This window comes from Typopeltis vanoorti, chromosome 6 (assembly GCF_054136105.1).
Source record: "Typopeltis vanoorti isolate ZY-2024b chromosome 6, IOZ_Tvanoo_1.0, whole genome shotgun sequence".
Lineage (NCBI taxonomy): Eukaryota > Metazoa > Arthropoda > Arachnida > Uropygi > Thelyphonidae > Typopeltis > Typopeltis vanoorti.
Genome location: NC_143554.1, coordinates 74,277,478 through 74,291,714, shown reverse-complemented (window position 1 = coordinate 74,291,714; position 14,237 = coordinate 74,277,478). Strand labels below are relative to the sequence as shown.

General features: G+C 35.7%; 1 protein-coding gene across 1 annotated transcript in view; it reads right to left on the bottom strand.

The window, feature by feature from the left end:
* Positions 1-14,237, bottom strand: part of LOC150105578 (alanine--tRNA ligase, cytoplasmic-like) — a 270,365-nt gene that overhangs the window by 16,815 nt on the left and 239,313 nt on the right. The gene's annotated exons all lie outside the window — the stretch shown is intronic.

The following is a 14,237-nucleotide window of genomic DNA, read 5'->3' as shown; positions in this document are numbered from 1 at the left end:
TTTAATCGTGGTATTAGCTTGAGTACCCAGCTCTTTTAAACAGATTGAAGGTGTAGCAATAAGCTTCTCACTTTCACCCCATTACTAACTTATGCAATTACTTGAATCTTTGACATTTAATTTGCCCTCTCTCCTCCCACCCTTAAGCCCAAAGTATGGCTGAGGTACATACACAATATTTTTGCTATTTGGCAACATGGCCCACTGGTTCTTTTCAACTTTTTACAATTCCTAAACAATGTCTATTCCCAAATTAGTTTTACTGCAAAAGAGGAAAAGAAGAGGCTCTAGCCTTCTTGAATGCTTTAGTTGCATGGCAAGCAGAGGGGCTTGTGTTCAGTCTACCATACGCTCACATACTACGTGCCACTTCACATCCCCATCCTACCCAGAAACTTGAAATTTTTGAAACTTTTGCCTCCAGGACAGAACAAATTTTGTCCTCAGGACCAGCATTGCACTTGGAACAACAAGCACTATTTATAACATTCCAATAAAATGGATACAACGAAAAAAGAACAACTCCCCCCCACACACACACCCACACCCAGACTAGGCATACAGAAATTTACCCTGCACGATTGGGTACAGATAAACTGGGTTCCCTCCTAAAACAACACAGAATCAGAACAGAATACAAGCCTCTGAACAAAGTCTCCAGCTTTCTGAGACAAATCAAGGATCGCAGGGTCTTCTATCCTCCCTAGGTATCTTCAGCATTCTCTGTCGGTGTGGAACTCAGTATATATCAGACAGACAGGACCAACTTACCTTGGTCATAAAAAAAAAACATAAAAATACATCTAGCATGGATAGCCAAAAAGCAGACTAGGTCAACATGCCTTGGAGGAAGACCATTTCATCAGATGGAAGAAAGCCAGGCAAATCCCAGTTTAAATCAGAGAGACCACTCCTGGAAGTGGCATAAGTTCTATAAAACCCAATTTACTGCAACAGAACTGATGATGTGATCTTGCATAGATTCTGGTACACAGCTCTATCTTCACATCAGCATTAATAACAGAAATTACCATGAAGAGTGTCGCTGTGCCCATCCATGCACGTGACTGCCCATGTTCTTGAGGTCATTTCATTCTCTGTCTCCATTGAGTGTGTATTGTTGAACTGCCTCCAATAATGCTAGCTTAACCTGGTGAAAGGATTATAAATAATTGATGTTACATTTTCACACTCTGCCTCTAAATCAAATTTATCTTGCTTATGATCTCTTCAATTTGCACAATCATTTAGGAAAATACTAAAGCTCTTTATCCCAATGCAGGGAAGCAATCTCATCCATCTATTCCAAACAGGGATAATTGAAATCTACCACCAAACCACCAACCAACTGCTATCACCTTTGTCCTCTCCAAAATAATGGAAAACATCATGAATAAGCAACTCCAGCCTTGTTGGCCGAGTGGTTAACATATCCGCTCTCCAACCAAAAGGCTGTGGGTTTGAATCCCACCATGGGCATGGATGATTCTGATTGACTGTGAAAATACTAGTAGTGGTGCTCAGTGGTAGATGGCGTTGGTGTAGATGTGAAGGTTGTTGCAGTTGACGGAGTGGTGGAGACAGAATTGTAGAGTAGGTGTCCTCCCTCGATGAGTCTTTGGACTCCCTGGAGGTGTTATGTAATAATAATAATTAAAAACTCCTCTACTTAGAGTCATACCAATTAATCAGTAACGACCAGTACCTCTTCCACCATTCAAGATACAAGCTGAGTAAATTATTTATTTGTATTACAGTTTCATGCAGCTTTTGTTCAAGAAACTTTGAAAATCATTGTAATGCCATGAAAGAAAGAAATAATATATAACATCTAAGCCTGTCCACTAGGTTCATCATCTGTTTTTTTCTAAGTCAACCTTCATATCCATTAGAAAATTAGTTTAAATGCCCTCTAATCTCATATATATATATATATATAATTAGTTAATGCTTTGGCTAATTTTCCCCAGACTAAATAAATTTATTATTTTTTTTTATTATTTCATGACACCTTCAAGGCATTTTAAAGACTCATCGAGGGAGGGCATCTACTTTATGACTCTTCGTGTCCATCACTTAATCCACCAATTATAGCAAAACCACCACTAGCATTTTCTGTCTGTAAATTGTATGTGTTCTGAAGGCCGATTTGTTTGTATGTGGGATGAAAAACCCGAGTTTCCGGGAGAAAAAAATCCTGCTACCTCCATATGAGATAACTTGCCTTCAATTAAAAAAAAAAACATACTGAGATTCCTCTCACTGAACTTAGGCCTTATCCAATTGAAGGGCATAATGTATCGCCGTTCTTCCAACTGTCCGGTGTGTTGGTACTTAATGAGTTTCGATGAGTTTTCCACCATACTAGCTCTGCTTCCATAATTGATCTGCCATCCTCACTAAAATTTGTGCCTAAAGAGCTGAAATGTTTTATTTATTCCACAGGCTCTAAATTCTTATTCTATAGGCACTGAATACAGTCAATATTTTCCATGTCCCAGCCTATTGTTGGAGTTTTATTGCTGATTTTCAAAAAGAAATGGCGGTTAGCCTAGTGGCTATGCACTTCACAACCATATGCCTGGGGAAGGAGTGTCATAGGTTCGATTCCCGTCGATGGTTATAGCTGAGAAAGGATCTTTCTCAGCTATAGCCAAGTTAGCCGGTCTTGGGGTGTGGACAACAGGGTTTTTCCCCCAGTTTATCTGAGGTTTTTCATCCCACAACTAGGCAAACCAGTCCCCGTGAACACATGCTGCTACAGTCAAAAATACATTTTCCCCTCAGCGGCAGGCTAGGCGACAGGTGGGCTGGGGTTGTACTAACAAAGGTCGTATCTACGTAATATGCGGATCCTGCAGTGGAAGCGGAAAAAACGCGCAGAGGAATAAGATTTTGATATCAGCATCCAAAGCATGCAACATATGCATATCAGTCATCCGCAGATCCAAATCAGATTTTATAAAGGCCAACAGCAGAAAGCCTGCCTCCTGTCCAAATGGAAGCAATGCTTTCTGGTCCCTTGTTAAGGTCACTGGACACAACTGCTCTCTTGCATTTCCACCTCTCCCTCTCTCATCCTGATGGCAACACTGTTACTTCATCCAAAGATAAAGCTGACTTCCTGGTATCACTCTTTTCCTTGAAATCCTGCATAGATGACAAGAGAAATCACATCCTACCATACCAGAATCCAGGTCCTATATGCTTCCTATAGTTTTCTGCATAGATGAAAGAGAAATCACATCCTACCATACCAGAATCCAGGTCCTATATGCTTCCTATAGTTTTCTGAAAAATACATCAGAAAACTATAAATAACTTGGATGCTAAAAAATCTTTTGGTCCTGATGGCATCTCTCCAGCATCATCTCTATAATCTATTATACATATCTGGTACTTATCCCAATGCAGGGAAGCAATCTCATATCCATCCTATTCCAAAAAAGGATGACTGAAAACTACCAACCAACTGCTATCACCTTTGTCCTCTCCAAAATAATGGAAAACATCATTAATAACCAACTTCTCTACTTAGAGGCATACCAATAAATCAGTAACGACAGGTACCTATTCCACCATTCAAGATACACAGCTGATCTTGTAGCTTACATCACCCACCACTAGATATGTACCACGGAAAAGTTCAGAGAAACTTGTGCTGCCACCCATGACATTTTCAAAGCCTTCGACTGTGTGTGTGGCATTGAGGACTACTAAACAAATTCCAATCCTTCGGTCTCCCTGCCACCTTCTCTGTGGTCATTCTCCACGAGTCATGGCAGATGGTTCCCTCTCTTCAAGCTTCAATATTAATGCTAGAGTGCCTCAAAGTTCTGTCCTATACATAAATGACCTACTCACAATAACCACTAATCCTAACCACAGTTTTGTAAATAATAGTACTCTCCATAAATTGAAGATGCCAAGAAATTAATATTTTTGGTTTCATCCATTATCCAAGTGTAAGCAAACAAATTTTGTGTGTAAAGTAATTTCATGACTGGGCTATTCATGTATAGAGGCTTCACGTCACTTGCCTTAGTATCCCACAATGCAAGGCACATATCCTTATGGACATGTATAACGCTATGCATTATGGAAAGGGTTATTACTACCCAGAGCAGTTTCGACCTTTACTGTGGTCTCATCAGTGGGAGCCAGAACTAGAAGAGAATAGTACTCACCACTCGTCATACTCATTTGACAAACCATGCATTACTCTGACATCCTAGGCTACAAGATCATCTAAAACTAGTGCCTTAAAAATTGATGAAATTGATGAAAAATGGGGAAGGACAACTTTGTCATGTTCAATGCCACCAAACCAGCCTTTTCACACACAAAAGAGATTCCAGATCACTTACCCCTTAGTAATACACAAATCTCCAGATAATATCAGGTCTCCTTGCTTGGACTAACATTTATCTCCAGTCTTTCCTGACATAAACATATCACATTAATAGCCTACTCAACATCCAAGAAACTTGACATTCTCTTTCATTCAAAAACCTATTTTACACTCCTCCAATTCTTAACTATATATAAATCTCAAATCTGCCCAAGTTTAGAATACTGTTCACATGTTTGAGGTTGTGCATCTAAAACAACTTCCCTTAAAATCCTTGACTGTCCAGAGGTGAGCAATTAGACTCATAGATGATCCCTTTCTTACAGATTTACTTCAACCTCCATTTGACAGGTGCAGTGTTTCAGCACTGTATCTATTCTACAGATACTTCCATGGTCACTGCTCCAGTGAAATGGCAACCATCATTCCTCAAATTTCTGTTACATCTGTTAATACAAGAGCAGCAGCTGCCCAGCATCTCTTTGCTATGCAAATGCAAACACACACCAAACCTGCTTCTCTTCTTCCTCATTCCATTCATCTCTGTTCTAGAGGACAGAGGTGGATGGAATGAAGAAGCAGGTTTGTCCGCCTCTGGAACAACCTTCCTCATGAATTATTCCTAAACAACTACAACCTGCAACTCTTCAAAAAAGAAAAAAAAAACTTCTATCTCAGTCATCATCTGTGCCCCACACGTGGCATTGATATGCTTATAGGTTCCTCGACCTCTTATGCATGTAATCAATATATATATCTGATGAAATACTTTGCTACATAAAGGGAAATATCATCAGATCTTACAAGTTATGTCATTTGAAGAAGAAGAACTTGCAAGGACTACATCAAGCAAAATACTGGTATCCTGTCCTACTACCCACTGTCAAATTTTATCCATTTCTGAGGGTGATGATGATGGCAGAGACAAGGAAAACAATACTGATATAAAAATAATAATAATAATAAAAAAAAAAAAAAGAATGGCCAGATCAGTTGGAAACCAACCTTTTGCAGATACCCCTGGTTTCAAATGATTAGATGCTAATGTACAAGATTGTAACAAAGTGGAACCTTTTTAGTTGTTCTTGGTTTCTGAAGAAATATTTGAAATAACAGCAAAGCAGACTAACTTGTATGAAATTTAAGTACTATCTAAAAGATTATCAAAACACTTGATTGAGTGCCCCACCCACCACTAAAGATGAGATGAAAAGTTTTTTTAGCCTTGTTATATGGATGGTATTAGTAATGCTTCCTAAAATAAATACATCTTTACTGATCCAAAGATTCTGCTTTTGCAGAAACTTTTCCACACACATGCACACTATCATAACTTGGAATCATTTTGAATTTGTTCTGTGAATGCTACATTTTACAAGTTCAAATGATGGCGCTATATAAAATCAAAACTTTCACTGATGCAATGAATAAAAATTTCCAGAAATATCACGATCCAACTGAAATTCTCTGCACTGATGATTCAATGATACCATCTCATGGTTTTGTCATCTTTAGACAGTATATTATTATTACATGACACCTCCAGGGAGTCTAAAGACTCATCAAAAGAGTGTACCTACTCTGCAACTCTCTCTGCTCTACCACTCAAATCCACCAACCACAACAAACTGCAACTACACTAACACCATCTACTGCCCATCACCCCCACTAATATTTTCACAAACAATCACAAACATCCATGCCCATGGTGGGATTTGAATCCACAGCCTTTTGGCTGGAGAGTGGATACGCTAACCACTCGGCCAACAAGGCCAGCACATTTTTCATAATGGCTGAAATGTTGATTATTTATCATAATAATCAACAATCATTTTTGGCTCAGTACAATCATGTCCCTTTTTGCAATAATAACTGTGTTTTACCATAATACTGAAAATTGTGACTTGCAATTTTCAGTATTATGGTAAATTTCAGTATTATGGTAAAAGATCAGATACACAAAGGATCTCTTACAGACATTGTCATGTCGTGCTGTGAAAATACATTAATAAAAGGATGCCCATTATGTACTGATAATTGGTACATGAACGTGGATTTGGCAAGACAATTAATTTGCTCAAATACTCATCTAGTTGGACATGCCAAAAAACATGATTGTGGAATTTTAATAGAAGTAGTTTCAAAAATATCGAAGCGAGGGGAACTGTTTGCACATTTTTTCCTTGCTAGATAAGACTGGCATTAGTTTTGAAATAGAAAGACAAGCACAATGTCCTCTTTTATCCACAAAACATTCAAATGAAACACAGTTACTATTGCAAAAAGAGACATGATTGTACTAAGCCAAAAATGATTGTTGATTATAACAAAGATAAATTTATGTTAATATATGAGACCAAATGAAAGCCCATTATGAAAAAGCATCGAGTGCTATAGAAAACCTAGCATTTGAGCTTCTACTGAATAACTGATAAATGCATGGATACTGTTCAACAATATAAAATAATAACATTTCAATCATTGAATTTAAAAAAGCAAGTAGTTATGTATTTAACACAATGTCAAGATAAAGACTGTGAGGATTATGACATCCTCAAAACTTTAAAAAGAGGCAATGTGAATAGTAAAAGAAAGAAGGAAAACTGTAGTCTGGTTTGTTATATATTAAAAAAGTTCAAAAATTTCATACCCAAGTCGCAAGAAACTATACTAAAAAAAGTAGCAACATTCTGCAATAATTGTTCTTACAAACCTTATCTACGAGGGGGGGGGGGAATCTGGAAAGTTCTGATAAACACCTAGAACAAAAGAACATACGAGAATATAAGAACATAAGTTACCTTCAACTCTGCTACTAGTATGTTCTTTCTTGTGGTTATATCAGTTGCTTTAATATCATTTTTGTTCTTGGTATTTATCAGAACTTTTCAGACCCTCACCCCCATCATATGTTCACCACATTTTAACCAAATACATTGCAATAGATATTAATTATTTTAACTAAAAGTATTCATTTTGTGTGTCACATCTTCTTGATAAGAATGATATTTGCAAACTTATAAATATTATATAACATACATTACAAACATTTAAAGTAAGTTTTTCAGCATGGGTCATTGATGACCTATGTGGCATGCATGGAAAATCAACTGAGAATACTGCAGCATGGAACATGTTAAATACTGTCTGCTGACTTACAACTTAGAAATAGGTTATATAACATTCACCATATAACCACAGCATTTATGAAGAGGGTTCTATTACAAGAAGATGCTTTCTTTTTGTAATAGATATACTTTGTATACTTGTTTTTTCTTATTTACTTCCTTTCTCCATTTTGCTAGTAATTCTATTTTAGAGACTACTAAATAATGTTTTCTCTTGGCACCTTATGATATGCCTTTTCTAAATCTTCTTCACTTCAAGGATTAGGCATTTGCCTGTTCTGGCATCAGTGGTCTTTCAATCTTGTTACTGGTCTTCCTCTCTCTCTCTCTTTTTCCCCTTGGTCTACATCTATCCACTTCTTTTGGTTAGCTGATATCTTTTCATCCTAGATAGATATTCTTTCCATTTCTCTTTATATTCCTTGATCTTTTCATTTATGTTATAAATATCTAGTTCTTTTCTGATGTCATCATTTCTTTTATGGTCCAATTTTGTGCATCCTTTAATTGTTCTTAAAAATCTCATCTCTGTAGCTTGTATTTTACTTTCATCTTTCTTTTTAATTGTCCATGTTTCTGAACCATATAACAGAGTGGGAGTGGCCATTACTTTATAAAAGTTTAGCTGAGTTTCTCGTCTTGTTTTTTAATTCAGTGTCCTTTTAATTGTTCCACATTTTCTGAAATTTCAGGCCACCAGCCTAATATCCATTCCCATTTGCTGTAATATTTTTCCATGTAGATTTTTTCATCTGTATCTATCTTTTAGATATGTTATTATGCAGCATAAATAATTAAACTGCACATCTGTTCTACTATGGTATTTTCTATAAGTATTTTTGATCTAACATAATCCTGACTTTTAAATGCATTGACTTTTGTTTTCTTTTGTGAAATTTTGAAATTGCATTGTTGGCTTATTTTGTTTAATTCTTAAGCTGATTTTTGAAAATCATCTTCGTTGTCTTGTAATATAATCTGATCATCTGCAAACAGCATTATATTGATAACAGTTCTTCTGGTTAACTGGATACCTTGTTTTATTGTGGTTTTACATATTTTAATAATCTAATTAATATATATATTGAATAGAGTCAGAGATAAGTTACATCCCTGTCTGACACCCAAATTTATTTCAATCTCTTCTGTTAATTTATTACTAATTGTATTTTTGTATCTTTATATAAACTTTGTATACCTTGAACAAAATGTAATGGATATCCTTGTTTTTTCATTATATTCCATAATTTTTCTCTGTGTATTTTATCGAAAGCTTTCTCGTAATCTATAAAGACCATATGAGTCTATAAATTAAATTCCTGTCCTTTTTTTCATTGTCTATGGATGATCTTCCATGTCTGAAACCATTTTGTTCTTCTGAGAGTAGAGTGTTTGCAATATTTCTAAGTCTTTTATTCAGGATTTTACTGTAAATTTTGTAACCTGTATTTAATAAACTTATTCCTCTGTAATTTCCAAAATCATATCTATCTCCTTTCTTAAATAGATATATTTTAACTAATCTGATGTAACCTAACATTTTCTCCAACAGTTATTTATTAATCTTAAGAATCTGTGATGTAAAATATTCTCTGCCATATTTCCAAAGCTCTGTATTTATGCCATCTAATCCAGTTGATTTTCTATTTTTTGATACTTTTATTGCTTCTTTTAATTCTTCCAATTTTATTCATTCTATATCAGTGTTGATTTCTTCATTAATATTTTCTGTTATTAAATTTGGGTCATACCATAAATTCTTATTCTAGTAGTAAGACTTATACGTTGGTTGGACATAACTGGTAATTAGTTTACGGAATTAACAACGCATATAAAGTATATTAATTAAAGGTAACTTTAATGAATAACTTCTATATTTCGGCAATGTCACATTGCCATCTTCGGGAACATAAAGATATGGTATGTGCACTCAGGAACTAACACAAAGCAAATGAGGAAGAAAGCAAGAAACTAATATTGTTCCTAAAGTCCTAATGGTGCCCTCTTGCAGGCTAATTTGGTAGTCTTGGCAGTTGGGCTGAAGTTCTCATAATGAAAGTCTCCCAAATTTGGGGCAGTTTCATGCACCCAAATTTGTTGAGGTTAGGAACGTTTTTTAGAGCTGCTGAAGATTCTTTGAATAATCTTTCGTATTTAAACTTGCTGTGATGGATTATTTTTGTTTTCTTCCAACGAATTTTATGGTGGGTATCTAAGGCATGGTCTGCCAGCCCAGAGCGGCTGTACTGGTGAAACCGGATGTAGTCTTGGTGTTCTGAAATCCTGATATTTGTTGTTCTGCCTGTTTGGCCAAAGTAGGACAATTTGCAGCTGCAAGGGACCTAGTATACACCAGGTAGGTCTAGGGGAAGTGGTTGGTCTTTGGTAGAGCGGATAAGGGATGCCAACTTTTTATATGGTCTGTAACAGGAAGTAAGGTCATATTTTTTGAGGATATTGGTTATTTTTTCAGAGGTGCCCTGGATGTAGGGGATGGTGATAGACTTGGTGTAATCTTTATTGTGGAGTGGGGGAGGAGGGTTGTGGTTTACAGGTTTTAGTATTTTTTGGATTTTTTTGGGGTTATAGCCATTGGCTAAGAAAGTGTTGAGGATGTGGTTTAGTTCAATAGTCAGGGCCTTGTCATCTGAGCAGATTAATTTTGCCCTGTTATATAGTGTTTTTATCACCCCATATTGTTGTGAGGGAGGGGGGGGGGATTGCTGGTGAATGTATCTGCCAGTGTGGGTGGGTTTTCTGTAAACAGAGAAAACCAAAGATCCATCAAGCTGGCGGGTGATTAAAGTGTCTAGGAAGGGGAGGGTGTTGTTTTCCTCTTTTTCTAAGGTGAACTGGACTCTGGGATGTTGGTTGTTTAAATGTGTTAGGAAGGAGTGGAGTGTGTCTGAGCCATGTGGCCAAATAGCAAACACATCATCCACATAACGAAGCCAAATAGTGGGTTTTTGTGGGGCGGAGTTTAAGGCTTTCTCTTCAAATGTCTCCATAAAGAAATTGGCCAAGGGTGGCGAAAGTGGTGAACCCATGGCTGTCCCCTCTATCTGTTTGTAGAACTTTCCTTGCCAAACGAAATAGCCTGAGTTCATTGTGAACTGAAATAGGGCAGAGATATCGGGAGGAAACTTGGCTTGGATGAGCTCAAGGGTTTCTTTGAGTGGGACATTAGTGAATAGGGAGGAGACGTCAAAACTGACCATTATGTCAGTGTGTTGGAGTGTGAGGTTTTCTATACTGGCTTTAAAGTGGGCAGAGTTTTTTTTTTTTTTTTTTGTGTGTGATGGTGTGTTGCCAGTGTAGTGTGTGAGCGTTTTGGCTAAATGTTTGGCTAATTTATATGTGGGGGAATCAATGCCATCCACTATGGGACGCAACGGCACATTTTGTTTATGTATTTTTGGGAGTCCATATAATCGGGGGGGGTCTAGAGTTATAAGGTTTAAGTTTGTTGGTGACTTCCACAGGCCAAGAAGTGACTTTCTTAAGGAGTCTGTGGATAGTCCTAATCTGAGAGCTGGTCGGATTATATTCAATGGGGAGGTAAGTAGTACGGTCTCGTACTAAAGAATTTAGCTTACCTTTGTAGTCTTTTTGATTGAGTACCACAGTGGCGCTTCCCTTATCAGCTTTGGTGATTACTATTTTTTTGTTGTTTTTCAATTCTTGTAGGGCTGTATATTCGTTTTTGGATAAGTTGGATTTTGGAGGTTTGGCTTTAGTGAGAACACCGACTACATCCAGTCTCACGTTGTTGGCAATATGGTTAGGCAGGTTGCGAATTCCACGCTCTATTTGGATCATGATTTCTTCAGCAGGTATCCTTTTAGGAGCTAGGGCGAAATTGTGACCACGTGAAAGTGCGGTGAGTGCTTCAGGCTTTAAAACTGCCGACGAGAGGTTGACTACAGTGTTGAGTGGTGGCTGGGGTACAGAAGTAGAAGTCTTTGTCAGGTTTTCGTATTTTTTCACGTGCCGACTACGTATTTTTTCGAATTCCTTTCTTGCCGATGTGCATGAGAAAAATAATCCATCGCAGCAAGTTTAAATGTGAAAGATTATTCAAAGAATCTTCAGCAGCTCTAAAAAACGTTCCTAACCTCAACAAATTTGGGTGCATGAAACTGCCCCAAATTTGGGAGACTTTCATTATGAGAACTTCAGCCCAACTGCCAAGACTACCAAATTAGCCCGCAAGAGGGCACCATTAGGACTTTAGGAACAAAAGTAGTTTCTTACTTTCTTCCTCATTTGCTTTGTGTTAGTTCCTGAGTGCACATACCATATCTTTATGTTTCCGAAGATGGCAATGTGACATTGCCGAAATATAGAAGTTATTCATTAAAGTTACCTTTAATTAATATACTTTATATGCGTTGTTAATTCTGTAAACTAATTACCAGTCATAAATTCTTATGTTGTTCTATCCATTGTTTCTCTTGTATTATGTTGATTTGTGCTGTATCTCTTTCTTTGTTGTTTAATTTCCTTAATATTTTGTAGGCTATGTCTTGTCTTCCATGTAAGTATGTATGTATGTCTTCTATTTTATTAATAAATCTGTCCCAAGAATCTTAGTGGACTTTCTATACTATGGTTTTAGCTATATTTCTTTTGTTTTTGTATATTTCTTCTGTTTCCTTTGTATGTTTTTGAAGGAGTGATTTGAATGCCATTTGTTTTTCTTTTATTGCATTTTCCATATCTGTGTTTCAGATTTTTAATGTTTTTCTTTTTAATATTTTATTTTTCTTTCCAGGTACTTCAGAGGCTGCTTTATGGATTATCTTTATTAAAGTTTTCCATCCTTCTTCTATATCTTCACTGATTTGAGTTTCTTTTAGATAATCTGTTAATCATGATTGATATAGTATTTTAATGCTTTTTTCTTGTAATAGATATACTTTGTATGCTTGTTTTCTATTTCTTGTTTTTTTTCTTATTTACTTCCTTTCTCCATTTTGCTAGTAATTCTATTTTAGAGACTATTAAATAATGATCTGAAAAAATTTCACTTCCTCTGTAAACATGTCTCTCTCTCACATGTGGAGCTAGTTTCTTGATATAATCAATTATATATCTTGTTCCTCTGTCATTCCAAATATATTTATTTATATTCTTTTTAAAAAAAGAGTGTTGGTTATTTTAAAATTATTGAAAGTACACAAGTCTAATAGTTCCTGACCATTATTATTCATGAAAATTTCTCCATTCCTAAGAGACATTTGGGATTGGATTATTTGCAACTCTAGCATTAAGATCTCCTGCTATTAATATATTGTCATTTTTATTACATTTATTTAACTGTTTTTGTAGGTCCTCATAAAATTGTTCGGAAATCCTCTTTCCTACTTTTGTCAGGAGCATATACTCCTATTATATTTAAGTAGCTTCTATTTGTTTTTAATTTAACTGTTATAATAATTCAATCATTTACAAAACTGTACTTTCATATTCTCTTTTTCCATTTATTATCGATTAAAAAAAAACCACACTGTTAGAAGCTCTGATATGTTGGTCCACTCCATTATATAGCATAGTAAAACAATCCATATATTTTGTACCCTTTCATTTCTTTTTTGTTTCTGTTATCACAGCTATATTAATATTTTTAGTTTTTAGTTGGTTTACCAATTCTAATTCCTTTGTTGTTATGCTTCGCACATTCCACATGGATATTTTTAAAATGTTAGAGCCTAATCATTTGTCTCTGTTCTTTCTTGGTTGTTTTCTGTTGTTTTGGTCCAATGAATTTTCCAGTTCCAGCATCTGAGTTATAGAAATCTTTTACTTGGTAAGGTAACCAACCTTATGCAAAACCCCCAACCTGGAAGACCAGAGTGTCTCTCTTAGTCTGGTCCCTACCTCTTGGGCTATCCAGCTAGGGAGGCCCTACCAGTAGCTTAGTTACCACTGGCATAAACTCTTGAGGTCAATGGTGCATGCAAGCCTCCTTACTGCATCAAGGTGGAGATACCATTAAAGAGGCTTTTCCAAATCTATGAGAGTTAAATACATATACCTTTTATATTGCCATGATTTCTCGACTCACTGTGCTAGTATATAAGACATAATAATCCCTATTTGATATAAAGTTAACTTGTTATTCCCTAAGTTTCTCACACTCACTTTTACTTTCAGGAAAGAAAACATACTATAATAGTATTTTTTTTTTCATTTTTAGAATTCAATTATTTACAATAAATAATAAAAATTTGTTAAAAATTGACAAATTTAAAAATTGTTATACACTTCATAAAATTCTCTCTGAAAAAAAATAGCAATAGCTTCTCCTTTCATAAGAGCCCTAGCACTATTGCTCCAGTGTGATGGAACAACAATACAATATCCTGTTCACTATACCAACATTTTCAGATGAAACTGGAGAAAATATCTTTAGTCAAGATTCAATTTTTTTTTTTTATATTCAGGTCCCATAAAAAGGAAGAAATTATGATTAATTTCATAGAGTATAACAAACTGAAAGCAATAAAAAACCATAAAGAAGGTAAGCTCATAACAGTCCAGATCATACAACTAAAAACTTTCAAATAATCATAGAATGGCACACACACACAAAAAAAAAAAACTAATGAGATTTATTGATCCTGAAATATTATGAAAGGCATATAAAAAAAAATTAGATGAAAAACTATAGGAAAATAAAGATCAAAACAGAATAGAAATGAATAGGAATATATAAAAGGAGAGAAAATGGGAATCAATATTTGTGAAACTGCACA